Below are 13,794 nucleotides of genomic sequence, written 5' to 3' on the forward strand. Positions count from 1 at the left end.
AGAATGTACAATGGCCAGATTTGCAGATGACAAATTTGCAATGCGCGGCCTCTGACCCGGAAGTGCGGGGGGCCTGTTTCTACAGCAAAAGCTGCGAGCTTCCCGATGGTTCACTGCTAGCCCACTATAGGGCTATGAATATGTGGCCCTTTCACGCTAGTTCCAAAAATGGAGAATCCAGCCCCACATCTGGAGTAATTACTTTACTCAAAGGATCATAAATCTGTGGTTTCTGTACCCAGAGAACAGGGGACTGCTGAAACACTATAAACAGATTTGAGGAGGAGATAGATATGTTTTTAATTAGTAGTGGGATGAAGGGTTATGGGGAGCAGGCAGGAAGGTGGAGATGAGATCAGCCATGATCGTATTGAATGATGTAGAAGGCTTGAGGGGCTGAATTGCCTACTCCTGCTCCGAATTCTTATGTTCCTCTGTTTGATTGTGATCTGACACTTTCCTGTGCTCCCTTCAATAATCCTTGATTCCCTTATTTATCAAAAATCTTTGTAACTCAGTCTTGAATAAATTGTGACCGAACCTCCACTGCTTTCTAGGGAAGAGAATTCTAGTGACCTGTTGAGAGAAAGAAATTCTCCTCATCTCTATCTTATAGGGAGACCTCTTATTCTTAAACTGTCTCCCTTATTCTAGACTCCACTGCAAAAAGAAACATCCTCCTGATGTCCACCCTTATGATTAGACTAAACTCCAATGGGAATAGTCCACCATATTCGGATTTTGTTTATTGGATTTTGTTTATTCTCACGTGTACCAAGGTACAGTGAAAAGTATTTTTCTGCGAGCAGCTCAACAGATCATTAAGTACATGAAAAGAAAAGGAAATAAAAGAAAATACATAATAGGGCAACACAAGGGCAACATATTCAACTCTCTTTGTGATATCTTTCCTTCATCCCAGGAATGAGTCATGTGAATCTTTTCTGAAATGCTTCTAATGCAATTGTGTCCTTTTTAAAATAAGGAGACCTAAACTGTACATAGTAATTCACATGTAATCTCACCAAGGCCCTGTACAGCTGCAATAAAACGTCCCTATTTCTATATTCCATTCCCGTTGCGATAAATGCCAACATTCCATTTGCTTTCCTTTTTTTTAAAATTTAGATTACCCAATTATTTTTTCCAATTAAGTGGCAATTTACCGTGGCCAATCCACCTACTCTGCACATTTTTGGGTTGTGGGGGCGAAACCCACGCAGGCACGGGGAGAATGTGCAAACTCCACACGGACAGCCATTTGCTTTCCTAATCACTTGCTGTACCTGTACACTAATCTTTTGTGATTCATGTACCAAGACACCCATAGAATCATAGAAGTTAGAGTACAGAAGGAGGCCATTCGGCCCATTGAGTCTGCACCGGCTCTTGGAAAGAGCACCCTACCCAAGACCAAACCTCCACCCTATCCCCATAGCCCAGTAACCCCACCCAACACTGAGGGCAATTTTGGACACTAAGGGCAATTTAGCATGGCTAATCCACCTACCTTGCACATCTTTGGACTGTGGGAGGAAACCAGAACACCCGGAGGAAATCCACGCACACACGGGGAGAATGTGCAGACTCCGCACAGACAGTGACCCAAGCTGGGAATCAAACCTGGGACCCTGGAGCTGTGAAGCAATTGTGCTAACCACTATGCTACCGTGCTGCCCAGCCAGATCCCTCTGTGCCACTGAGTTCTACAATCTTTCCATTTAAATAGCATGCTGATTTTCATTAGATTCCATCTGCCAATTTTTTGCTGAATCACACTTAATCTATCAATATCCATTGTGGACTCTTTACCTCCTCTTGACTTCTTGCTTTCCAACTTTCTGGAACAATACACTTCCTGTCCTCAGGGAGCAAGCTGTACTGGATCTAGTCCTAGGAAATGAAGCAGGGCAGGTGGAGAACACCAGAGTGGGGGAGCTGTTGGGAAGTAGCAATCATAAATGTAATATGATTCAATATTAAGTTGGAAAAGGATAAAAGCCAGTCACGGATTAAGATCCCACAGCAAATTTTAGGGGCCTAAAAGCTGAACTGGAGCAGGTTGATTATAAACGCACTTTGGTGCATAAAACAATGGATGATAAATGGGAGACTTTCAGAGGAGAGATGGATCGGGTGCAAGCTAGATGCGTACCCATGAGAAATATATACGGGGTATCCGAAGATGGAGTATCCAGTATGATTAAGGATATTGATGATAAAATAAGGAAGAAAAAATGGGCTATGTGATGCATGCTGGAATAATAATAGCAACATAAATCAGGAAGAGCATCTCAAATGCAGAAGAGAGGCTGAGGCTGGAATAAGGAAGGCTATTTGGGCAGCACAGTAGCACAAGTGGCTAGCACTGTGGCTTCACAGTGCCAGGCTCCCAGGTTCGATTCCCCGCTGGGTCACTGACTGTGTGCAGTCTGCACGTTCTCCCCGTTTCTGCGTGGGTTTCCTCCAGGTGCTCCGGTTTCCTCCCACAGTCCAAAGATGTGCTGGTTAGGTGGATTGGCCATGCTAAATTGCCCTTTATGTCTAAAAAGGTTAGGAGGGGTTTTTGGGTTACGGGGATAGGGTGGAAGTGAAAGCTTAAGTGGGTCGGTGCAGACTCGATGGGCTGAATGGTCTCCTTCTGCATTGTATGTTCTATGCTCTATGTTATGAGGAAGCATGAGGAAAGGATGGTAGGCTGTGCTAAAACAAATAGCAAAATGGTTTTCAAACATGATTGCATCTTTGACTTTGTCTGTATAAATGTTTCTGGAACCCACCTTTTCATTCACCTGAGGAAGGAGCAGTGCTCCGAAAGCTAGTGATTCGAAACAAACCTGTTGGACTTTAACCTGGTGTTGTAAGACTTCTTACTGTTTTTCAAATGTATTAATGTTAAAAGATTAGTGAAAGATAGAATGGGGCCCAAAATGGCCAAGTGGGGTCAAGTGCTCACTAAAGCAGTACAGCAGTAGTACAGTATAGCAGTAGTACTAAATTAGTATTTTGTTTCAGTCTTTACCAAATTTGAAGATGGTTACAAAATGTCCCAGTTGAAAATGTGTGTGTTGAGCAACTGAGCATAAAATGATAGATAAAGAAAAGGTGCTAAGAAGGCTGGCAGCACTCCAGGCAGAGAAGTCTTCAGGCCCGGATGGGATGCATCCTAGATTGCTGGGAGACGTAAGGAAGCATATTGCGGAGCTGTTGACAGAAATTTCCCAGGCCTCTCTGAACACAGGATTAGTCCCGGGGGACGGGAGGATTGCAAATATAATGCTGTTGTTTAAGGGGCAAAGGGTGACCAGGAAACTACAGACCTGTCAGCTTGACATCACTGAGAGAAAAGAAGTTAATACTAGATGGTCAACATGGTTTTGTCAAGGGAAGGTCATGTCTGACAAATTTAATTGAGTTCTTTGATGAGGTGACACAGACAATGTATGAGGGTAGTGTCGTGGATGTATATTTGGACTTTCAGAAAGCATTTGAAACGGTGCCACATTTCAGGTTGGTTAGCAAACTAAAAATGTTTGGGATTAATGGTCCTTGGCAGCATGGATTAGAAATTGGTTTAGAGATAGGGAACAGAGGGTAGGTATGGATGGGCATTTCTCAGACTGGAGAAGAGTTGAAAGTGATGTTGCCCAGGGCTCAATGTTAGGACCCTTGCTTTTTCGGATTTATGTAAATGTTTTAGAAGTGGGTGTTGAAGGCAAAATCTCTAAATTTGCAGATGATACCAAGTTAGGGAGAATAGAGAATTGTGAGGATGAGGCTGATTAACTTTACAGGGACATTGACAAATTGGCCAAATGGGAAGACACCTGATAGATGAACTTCAATGCAGTGAATGTGAGGTAATGCATTCTGTAGAAGAAACATGGGGAGACAGTATAGGCTCAATGGTACAACTTTGAGGGGAGTACAGGAGCAAACGAACCTGGGATTAAAGTGCCTAATTCTCTGAAGGTGGCCAGGCAAGTTGAAACAGTTGTTAAGAAGGCTCATAGGATCCTTGGGTTTATAAATAGAGACATAGAGTATAAAAGCATTGGTCAGACCACATTTGGAGTAATGTGTACAGTTCTGGGCACCTTATTTATGGAAGGATGTTAAAGCCCTGGAGAGATTGCAGAGGAGATTTACCAGAATGGTACCAGGTATGAGGAATTTTAGATACAATGAAAGATTGGAGAAATTAGGCTTGTTCTGCTTGGAGCAGAGAAGATTCAGAGGTGACCTTATTGAGGTGTTCAAAATTCTGAACAATTTTGACAGAGTAAAGAAAGATATTCTGTTTCCAGTATTGGTATGTCAGTGACTAGGGGTTACAATTTCAACATGGTTAATAAGAGAGCTGGGAGTGAGATGAGGAGAAACTTCTTTACTCAGAGAGTTGGTGGGATTTGGAATGCGCTGCCTGGGGGAGGGGTGGAGGTGGATTCAATAGCAGGTTTCAAGAGAGAGCTGGATACATATCTGAAAATGATTAATTTAGAGAGCAATGGAGATAGAGCTGGAGAATGGTACTAGCTGGGTAGCCCTTTTGCTAGTGTGGACACAATGGGCTGAATGGCCTCCTTCTGTACTGCAAATAAGAAAAAGAAATCTTGGTATCATTGGTGAATATAGCTTGCATACATTCTGTCCTTTCACCCAAGTCTTTGATATAGATTATAAATAGTTGAGGCCTCAGCACTGATCCTTTTGGCACTCCACTAGTTACAGTTTACCAACCAAAAAAGACCCATTTATCCCTTACCTTTGTTGCCTGTTAGCTAACCAATCCTCTATCAATGCCAATATGTTCTCCCTACACGTGGGTTTGATTCCCGACTTGGGTCACTGTCTGTGCGGAGTCTGCACGCTCTCCCCGTGACTACGTGGGTTTCCTCCGGGTGCTCCGGTTTCCTGCCACAAGTCCTGACAGACATGCTTGTTAGGTGAATTGGACATTCTGAATTCTCCCTCAGTGTACCCGAACAGGCGCTGGAATGGCGATTCGGGGATTTTCACAGTAACTCATTGCAGTGTTAATGTAAGCCTACTTGTGACAATAAAGATTATTATTCTTATAAAAAGCTTTATGCAGCTGTGTGCTGTGGATTGTGACACACCACAAAGATCTCCTCCAGCACCCCGGAAGAAACCTGAGATATAAAATTTGAGGTGACAGTCATTGTGTACCCGAACAGGTGCTGGAGTGTGGCGACTAGGGATTTTCACAGTAACTTCATTACAGTGTATGTAAGCCTACTTGTGACATTAATAAAGATTATTATTATGAAGTCCCCTTTTGTATGGCACCTTTGATATGGCACTTAATCAAATGCCTTCTGGAAAACCAAATATATCACATCTATAGATTCCCCTTCATCCATTTTGCTTGCTGCTTCCTCGTGGTGGCACTGTGGCTCAGTGGTTAGCACCACTGCCTCACAATGTCAGGGACCCGGGTTCGGTTCCAGCCTTGGGTCACTGTCTGTGTGCAGTTTGTACGTTCTCCCCGTGTCTGTATGGGTTTCCTCCGGGTGCTCCCGTTTCCTCCCACAGTCCAAAGATGTGCAGGTTAGGTGGACTGGCCATGATAATTTTCCCCTTCGTGTCCAGGGATGTGCAGGTTCCGGGGATATTGGGATACGGCGGGGTGGTCATGGGTAGAGTGCTCATTCGAAGGGTCGGTGCAGACTCGATAGGCCAAAAGGCCGCCTCCTGCACTGTAGGCGTTCCATGATTCTATGATATTTGACAGTTCATGTGGATAAGACAGGGTAGGATAGGAGACTTTTTAATTGATGCAAGAAAGACATTTTGAGCATATTTCCCCTCTTTATTTGATCTATTCGAGAGTGATGAAATTTGACCGCTGGAAGAAGTGCCAGTAACATTATTTAGAAGCAGAAAAACTTAAGTTTCTTAGCTGGAACTAAAAAAGGCCTCCTGAAGCTGGAGCTTTTTGTAAAATTTGACGTTTGATGAGCAGCACAAATTTTAATCAGAAACTATGGTGTTCGAGAATTACAATTTACTAATATTTAACCCAGAAATCTTGTGTATATGCACTAGAATGGAAACTTATCAAAACATGTTACAGATTGTTGAGCAAAATCAAGAAGTTTAGTTAGATGACATGATTGTTGAATTGATTTTACTGGTACATTGAAAATGCTCAAAAGTTAAAATGCTCAATACCCGAAATATTTTTCTTTTGAACAAGAATAGATTCTTCAAAACAAAAAAATAAGAATTGGTTAAGAACAGTTTTGTAAATACCCCAGACTTGTTTGCAAAATAGGTTTATTAGATGTTAATCTCGGTTTTCAATCCGGCATTGCTTATCTGCAGCTGTTTCTCCCAGTTTATGCCTTCATTTTTCTTTCATAAAGGAATCAGCTGAATGAACTTGAAACTCTAAGATGGCAGAATGTCACTGATGTCTCGATAATTGATTCAAAAATATTTCTGAAGCAAGTCAAAAGTGAAATCCTATTTCCTAAATAGCTAGGGACCACACTCAAACTCAAGAATCTTGGAAACAAAGGGTGAGTATCCTTTGAATGTTTGATTTTTATAAAAATGCAACCTTTTATGAAGGATACAGTATATTTAAAGATTATGTGGACTTTTTGTTTCAGCTGGTTAATAAGATTGACATAATTTCAACACATGAATTGGTTTAAGATTAACTGTATTTTAAAAAGACTTATTTCAGTATAATAGTAATTTTGCATATTAATTGCCATATGGAGGCAATTCGGTTGTCCCATGCGTCACGTCCCAGGTGCACACGTCATGCCACCACTTTTGCAAGCCCGGGCCCCATGCCTTGCCCATCCTGGCCCTCCTCTGCATTCTCTTCGTCAGTTGAGGCCTGGTCCTCCTCCTCCTTCAGAATGTCGCCCCTCTACTGTGTGATGTTGTGGAGGGTGCAGCAGACCACTACAATGTGGGATATCCTACTCGGGCTATACTGGTGGGCTCCACCAAAGTGGGCCCTGCACTTAAACAGTACCTTCAAGATGCCGAGGCATTGCTCGATGACACCTCTGGCTGCTGCATGAATGTCATTATATCGGTTCTTGGTGTTGGTGTGAGGTCTCCAGATAGGTGTCATTAGCCACGATCGCAGAGGATAACTCTGTCGCCAAGAGACAACCCCCCACCTGACGGTGTCAGGCACCATCGAGTGCGCCAGGTTGAATGCGGCAAGCTCGCTGTCTGGATACCGGGTGTAGGCATGCATGATGTGTAGCCGGTCATCGCACTCTAACTGCACATTCATCGAGTGGAAGCCCTACCAGTTGATGAATGACATCCTGAAGTTAAAAACTTACCACTATTCTTAGAATTCTCCCTCTACCAAAAAGGGCCGACATTCTAAATGGTGAACAGGGATTCTCATTCCCTGACTCCTGTGCAGGCTTAGGTGGGTGCTGTTCAGTTCAAACTATGTTTTCAAGTTATCCCCTGGTATAACCCATACGTTCACAGAAGAATTTTACCTACTTGCCACTTAGTAGCATCAATATCCTGGGTCCTGCACTGCTAAGTAAGTAGGCTTTGTAATAACCACTGTTTCATGTTAAAACTTTTAAGTTATTTTATTCTTCTATTTTTTCTTTTAAAAAGTGCAATCGCTGTCTTTACAGAAAAGTAAAAAGATCTTGCTTCTGGATTCTCCTGGTTGGTTGAAGAGACCTTCAGGTCCACCTTGACAATCACTCTTCTTTAGCTTTTGGTCTTCCTCAGATGTATTAGCTGTTCTGCTTGGTTGCTATGCTCTATCTTTCCCATGTACCGAACTGTGAGAGCTGGCTCTCTCTTCTTTAGCTTTTGGTCTTTCTCAGATGGATTAGCTGTTTTAGCTCGGCTGCTTTGCTCTGTCCCTTTCCCATGACCGTGCTGACTCTGAGCAGATTCTGAGCCGACTCTGAGCTGACTCTGCCCTGGTTGTCCCCTTTCTTAGGGTTTATATATCTTTCTAACAAGTTTTTATGATTTTATTGTAAAGTAACTTTATTTTCCTTGGATTGTAAAAGGTACCTTTAATCTAAATCTTTCTAACATGACTAAGTATTCATTTTGAACATGACCTCATCTCATAGATCTCAGATTACATTGTATCCTTTGTGATGTTTAAAAATGCTTTGATTTCAAAGCGGTGTGACTTTTGACTCCTGTCATTTCTATAGTTTTGTTATTATCAAATTGTGTCCCCAGCTCATAATTTTGACTCTGATTTGGGTCTAATTTGTGTTCTCGTGAACACGTTGTCTCCAGCTTCCCATATTCACCTGGTGTCAGCAGAACTTCACATCTATACATTTGTCACCTAATTCAATGGAACCTCATCCATTCTTTTCCATCTGCTTACTTAACTTCAATGAAGGTGTGAAATATTACTTTTAGCTTAATACTAAAAATTCAATTGGTGGTGAATTAAAAGACTTGCTCACATTTAAACATTTGTCACCGAATTCAGCTGAAAACCGTATCCATTTTTTTCCATCTGTTTACCTAACTTCAAAAGGAGGTGCGAAACATTACTTTTAGCTGTATACTAAAATTCACTGATTGTGTCTTGAAAGACCTGCTTGTTTTGTTTGCTTAGCCTGCTTGACAAAGGCTATCTGCATTTCACAGCCCTCTCGTGAGCTGCTATTAACCCTTCGTGGGATTTTCCCTACATTCTCTCATGCACTCATAGATCAGGTAATGGCCGGACTTCCATGTTTCAAATTTCATATTTTTCCATATTTTCAATTACAATCCCCATATGCGCTCGTGCTCGTATGGAGTTATTTGTCCAATCGATCACCTTCTGGACCTGGGGCATGCCCGTTGTCCATATTGAAGTTGATGTAGTGTGCCGCCTGGGCTTATAGGACATCCGCGATAGCGCGGATGTCTGCGATATCGATGCCCGGAAGGACCTTCTGGCGTAAACGTTCAGGCCGACTATCACCTTCATGGCCACCGATAGTGGGTGTTTCCCCCCCAATAACCCTTCAGTTCCAGGTGCACCATCATCCGGCAGAGGTTGCATCGTCTCCGTGCCCAGTCGCAGTCCGTGGCGGCATGCTCGGCCTGATGACAGGTGCTGCCAGTATACACGAGGCCTGATGCCGCCTCCTTCCCACTTTCCTCAGCCCGTTGGACGACCGGCTCTCCATCCTTACCCTGTTCTGCACGGTCCTCGAGCACCGCCTGCTCGTGCAGCTGCAGTGCGTCCGCAAGGACTGCCACAGCCAGGCAGATGCAACAATTCCTGGCTGGACTCCGAAATCCGTTATCTGCAGGGGCTAAAGGGTAGACATGTTAGCATGGTGAGTACTCCCGTGTCCACCCAGTCCAACGGCTACATGCTTGACCTAGCCTGGACCAATCGGTGGCTGGAACTGGGGGTGTGGGAGGCCTCTAACCCCACCAGTTATTCCTGCCGGTAGGGGTACCAGTGGCTGCTGATATCCATCCCAGCGATATGCTCTGCGGCCCTGTCCTGTGACCTCCTAGGGGGTCTACCGTGGGTGTCCTTTTTGGGTGGGCCATGTGCTATGCCACCGACAGGGTTATAGGGTGGGGGTGGTGGGGGCACCATGTGCCACCAACCAGTGTCATGCGCAGTGGCGTGCGGACAGGGCCCACTGAAGGGCTGGGCAAGGGGGTTGGACACCTGTTGGGACCCTAGCTGTAGTTTGCCGTTGGTCCCGTGTGTGATGCACAGGTTGTGCCGACCTGTCAGGGAGCAGGATGGTTGGGAGCAGTGAAATGAAATGAAAATCGCTTATTGTCACGAGTAGGCTTCAGTGAAGTTACTGTGAAAAGCCCCTAGTCGCCACATTCCGGCGCCTGTTCGGGGAGGCTGGTGTGGGAATTGAACCGTGCTGCTGGCCTGCCTTGGTCTACTTTCAAAGCCAGTGAATTAGTCCAGTGAGCTAAACCAGTAGTGCACTCCGTTGGATGCTCGGCGCCAATCTCGATTTTTGGCTGAAGCCCGATTCTCTGCCCCATCACGATTCGTGAGCCTGGCATCGCTGGGCGGAGTAACCTGCCTGGTATCTTTCTGGCCTGTGTGCCTCACCGTGACACTATATTTGCCCACTGATGCATCAGAAAATTCTTAATATATGTCCACACTGCAAGTGTGGTGGAGGCATGTTCAATCGAGGAATTCAAGAGGACATTAGATGATTACTTGAATAGAAATCATGTGCAAGGGTACAGGGCAAAGGTACTGAGCCACAATGCTCATTTGGAGAGCTGGTGCTGACACGATGGGCAAAATTGCCTCCTTTTGCTCCGGTACAATTCTGTGACTGTGATTCAGGATTATAGCAAATGATTTTGTTTGTTCAGATAGTGTGCAATATGATCAATAGAAAAATGAATGTTTTTTTTCAGTATTGTGGTGTCATTATTTCAAAGAAAACCTTTCCAGAGTTCATCTGATGACTGGCTGGTGAAATCTATTTGTTCAGAAGCTAGACAGACTAAGTTTGAAAGGTCAGCTGTCAATTGTCTTGGAGAAAAGCGAGTTATAAACAGCTAGTTAGTTAAGGACATAATGTTGGATCGCGTGAAAGCGGAGGGATTTGAGGGTTTAGCTTCACAACACATTAAATCAGCACCTGGAGTGGATAATGCCATTGGAAAACTCGTGGATATTGGGATTTGAAAATGAAATGAAAATCGCTTATTGTCACGAGTAGGCTTCAATGAAGTTACTGTGAAAAGCCCCTAGTCGCCACATTCTGGCGCCTGTTCCGGGGAGGCTGGTACGGGAATCGAACCGTGCTGCTGGCCTGCTTGGTCTGCTTTAAAAGCCAGCGATTTAGTGAGCTAAACCAGCCCCAATTTAGCATGGCCATCCCACCTAACTTGCACATCATGTTGCTGTTTATCCTCCTTATAAGCAAAAGCCCGAACCCCATATCATAGAATCATAGAATTTACAGTGCAGGAGGCCATTCGGTCCATTAAGTCTGCACCGGCTCTTGGTAGGAGCAGCCTACCCAAGCCTACACCTTCACCCTATCCCCATAACCCAGTAACCTCACCCAACACTAAGGGCAATTTTGGACACTAAGGGCAATTTAGCATGGCCAATTTACCTAACCTGCACATCTTTGGACTGCCCCTCTTGCTCATCTATGCCCCTCTTGCTCTCATATCTCCCATTTCCTTTAATCTTTTGATGAATAATCCATTCATTTTAGATGCTGACAGCCCCAAAACACTCTGTGTAAAAGACAAATCTTGCTCTCTGTCCCAAACCTTCACTTTTGTATTTATGCCCTCTTATTCTAGGTCACTCAACCTCTGGAAATGGGCTATTTCAATCTATTTTCCCTTAATTGTACCCGCGCAAATAAAAACAACCACAATTTTTTAGTCTTTCTTGGTATTTCTCCCATCAGGCAGTGTTCTAATGAATGTGCACTGTCCACATTCTGTCTCAATATGTTTTCTATGATGTGAAGTACTGAAGTTTTATGTAAATTTACACTGAGAGATACAGAAATACAGTGACCATTACTAAGGAGAAGGTTCTCAGGAAGTTCTGAAGGTGGATAAGTCATCTGGACCGGATGGACTACACCCCAGGGTCCTAAAAGAGATAGCTGAGGAAATTGTGGAGGCATTAGTGATGCTCCTTCAGGAATCACTGGAGGCAGAAAGGGTCCCAGAGGACTGGAAGGTGGCAAATGTAACACCACTGTTTAAGAAGGGAGGGAGGCAGAAGACATGAAATTATAGGCCAGTTAGCCTGACTTCGGTCATTGGTAAGATTTTAGAGTCTGTTATTAAAGATGAGATCGCAAAGCACTTGGAAGTGCATGGTAAAATAGGACTGAGTCAGCACGGCTTTGTCAAAGGGAGGTCGTGTCTGACAAATCTGTTAGAGTTCTTTGAGGAGGTAACAAGCAAGTTAGGCAAAGGAGAACCAGTGGACGTGATTATATAGATTTCCAGAAGGCCTTTGACAAGGTGCCGTATAGGAGACTTAAATAAGTTAAGAGCTCATGATGTTCAAGGTAAGATCCTGGCATGGACAGAGTATTGGCCGACTGGCAGAAGGCAGAGAGTGGGGATAAAGGGATCTTTTTCAAGATGGCAGCCGGTGACGAGTGGTGTGCCTCAGGGGTCTGTGCTGGGACCACAACTTTTTACGATATACAATAATGATCTGGAAGAAGGAACTGAAGGTACTGTTGCTAAGTTTGCAGCTGATACAAAGATCTGCAGAGGGACAGGTAGTGTTGAGGAAGCAAGGGGGCAGCCCTTGAAACCCAAGAAGGACTTGGACAAACTAGGAGAGTGGGCAATAAAGTGGCAGATGAAATACAATGTGGAAAAGGGTGAAGTTATGCACTTTGGAAGAAGGAATTTAGGCATAGACTATTTTCTAAATGGGGAAATGCTTCGGAAAGCAGAGGGACTTGGGAATCCTTGTTCACGATTCTCTTACGGTTAATGTGCAGGTTCAGTCGGCAGTTAAGAAGGCAAATGCAATGTTAGCATTCATGTCAAGAGGGCTAGAATACAAGACCAGGGATGTACTTCTGATGCTGTATAAGGCTCTGGTCAGACCCCATTTGGAGTATTGTGAGCAGTTTTGGGCCCTGTATCGAAGGAAGGATGTGCTGGCCTTGGAAAGGGTCCGGAGGAGTTTCACAAGAATAATCCCTGGAATGAAGAACTTGTCGTATGAGGAATGTTTGAGGACTCTGGGTTTGTACTCATTGGAGTTTAGAAGGATGAGGGGGGATCTTATTGGAATTTACAGGATACTGCGAGGCCTGGATAGAGTGGACGTGGAGAGAATGTTTCTACTTGTAGGAAAACCTAGACCAGAGGACACAATCTCAGACTAAAGGGACGATTCTTTAAAACAGAGATGAGGAGGAATTTCTTCAGTCAGAGGGTGGTGAATCTGTGGAACTCTTTGCTGCAGAAGGCTGTGGAGGCCAATTCACTGAGTGTCTTTAAGACAGAGATAGATCGTTTTTTGATTAATAAGGGGACCAGGGGTTATGGGGAGAAGGCAGGAGAATGGGGATGAGAAAAACATCAGCCATGATTGAAAAGTGGAGCAGATGCGATGGGCCAAGTGGCCTAATTCTGCTCCTATGTCTTATGGTCTTATGTACCAGCAAATTTACATAAAACTTCAGTACTTCACATCATAGAAAACATATTGAGACAGAATGTGGACAGTGCACATTCATTAGAACACTGCCTGATGGGAAAAATACAAAGAAAGGCTAAAGAAATTGTAGTTGTTTTTATTTGCATGGGTACAATTAAGGGAAAATAGATTGAAATAGCCCATTTCCAGAGATTGTGACCTAGAATAAGAGGGCATAAATACAAAAGTGAAGGTTTGGGACAGAGAGCAAGATTTGTCTTTTACACAGAGTGTTTTTGGGCTGTCAGCATCTAAAATGAATGGATTATTCGTCAAAAGATTAAAGGAAATGGAGATATGAGAGCAAGAGCGGCATAGATGGGCAGTCCAAAGATGTGCAGGTTAGGTAGATTGGCCATGCTAAATTGCCCTTAGTGTTGGGTGAGGTTACTGGGTTATGGGGATAGGGTGAAGGTGTGGGCTTGGGTAGGCTGCTCCTATGGGCCGAATGGCCTCCTGCACTGTAAATTCTATGATTCTATGATATGGGGTTCAGGCTTTTGCTTATAAGGAGGATAAACAGCAACATGGAATGGTTAAACTGAACACATTTTTGTGTTATAATTTCTATGCACTATTGTGGATTGGTAATGCATAGGAAG

The 13,794-nt window shown here is 43.9% G+C and overlaps 1 protein-coding gene across 3 annotated transcripts in view; it reads left to right on the forward strand.

Annotated features, from left to right (window-relative positions):
* Positions 1–13,794, forward strand: part of LOC119966503 (cAMP-responsive element modulator-like) — a 191,265-nt gene that overhangs the window by 51,530 nt on the left and 125,941 nt on the right. For all 3 annotated transcript variants that reach the window (XM_038798300.1, XM_038798301.1, XM_038798302.1), the window contains exon 2: positions 6,390–6,545. The gene's annotated coding sequence lies outside the window, so the exon portion shown is untranslated. The remainder of the gene's footprint in view (positions 1–6,389; positions 6,546–13,794) is intronic.

The sequence above is a fragment of the Scyliorhinus canicula genome, chromosome 5 (assembly GCF_902713615.1).
Source record: "Scyliorhinus canicula chromosome 5, sScyCan1.1, whole genome shotgun sequence".
NCBI lineage: Eukaryota > Metazoa > Chordata > Chondrichthyes > Carcharhiniformes > Scyliorhinidae > Scyliorhinus > Scyliorhinus canicula.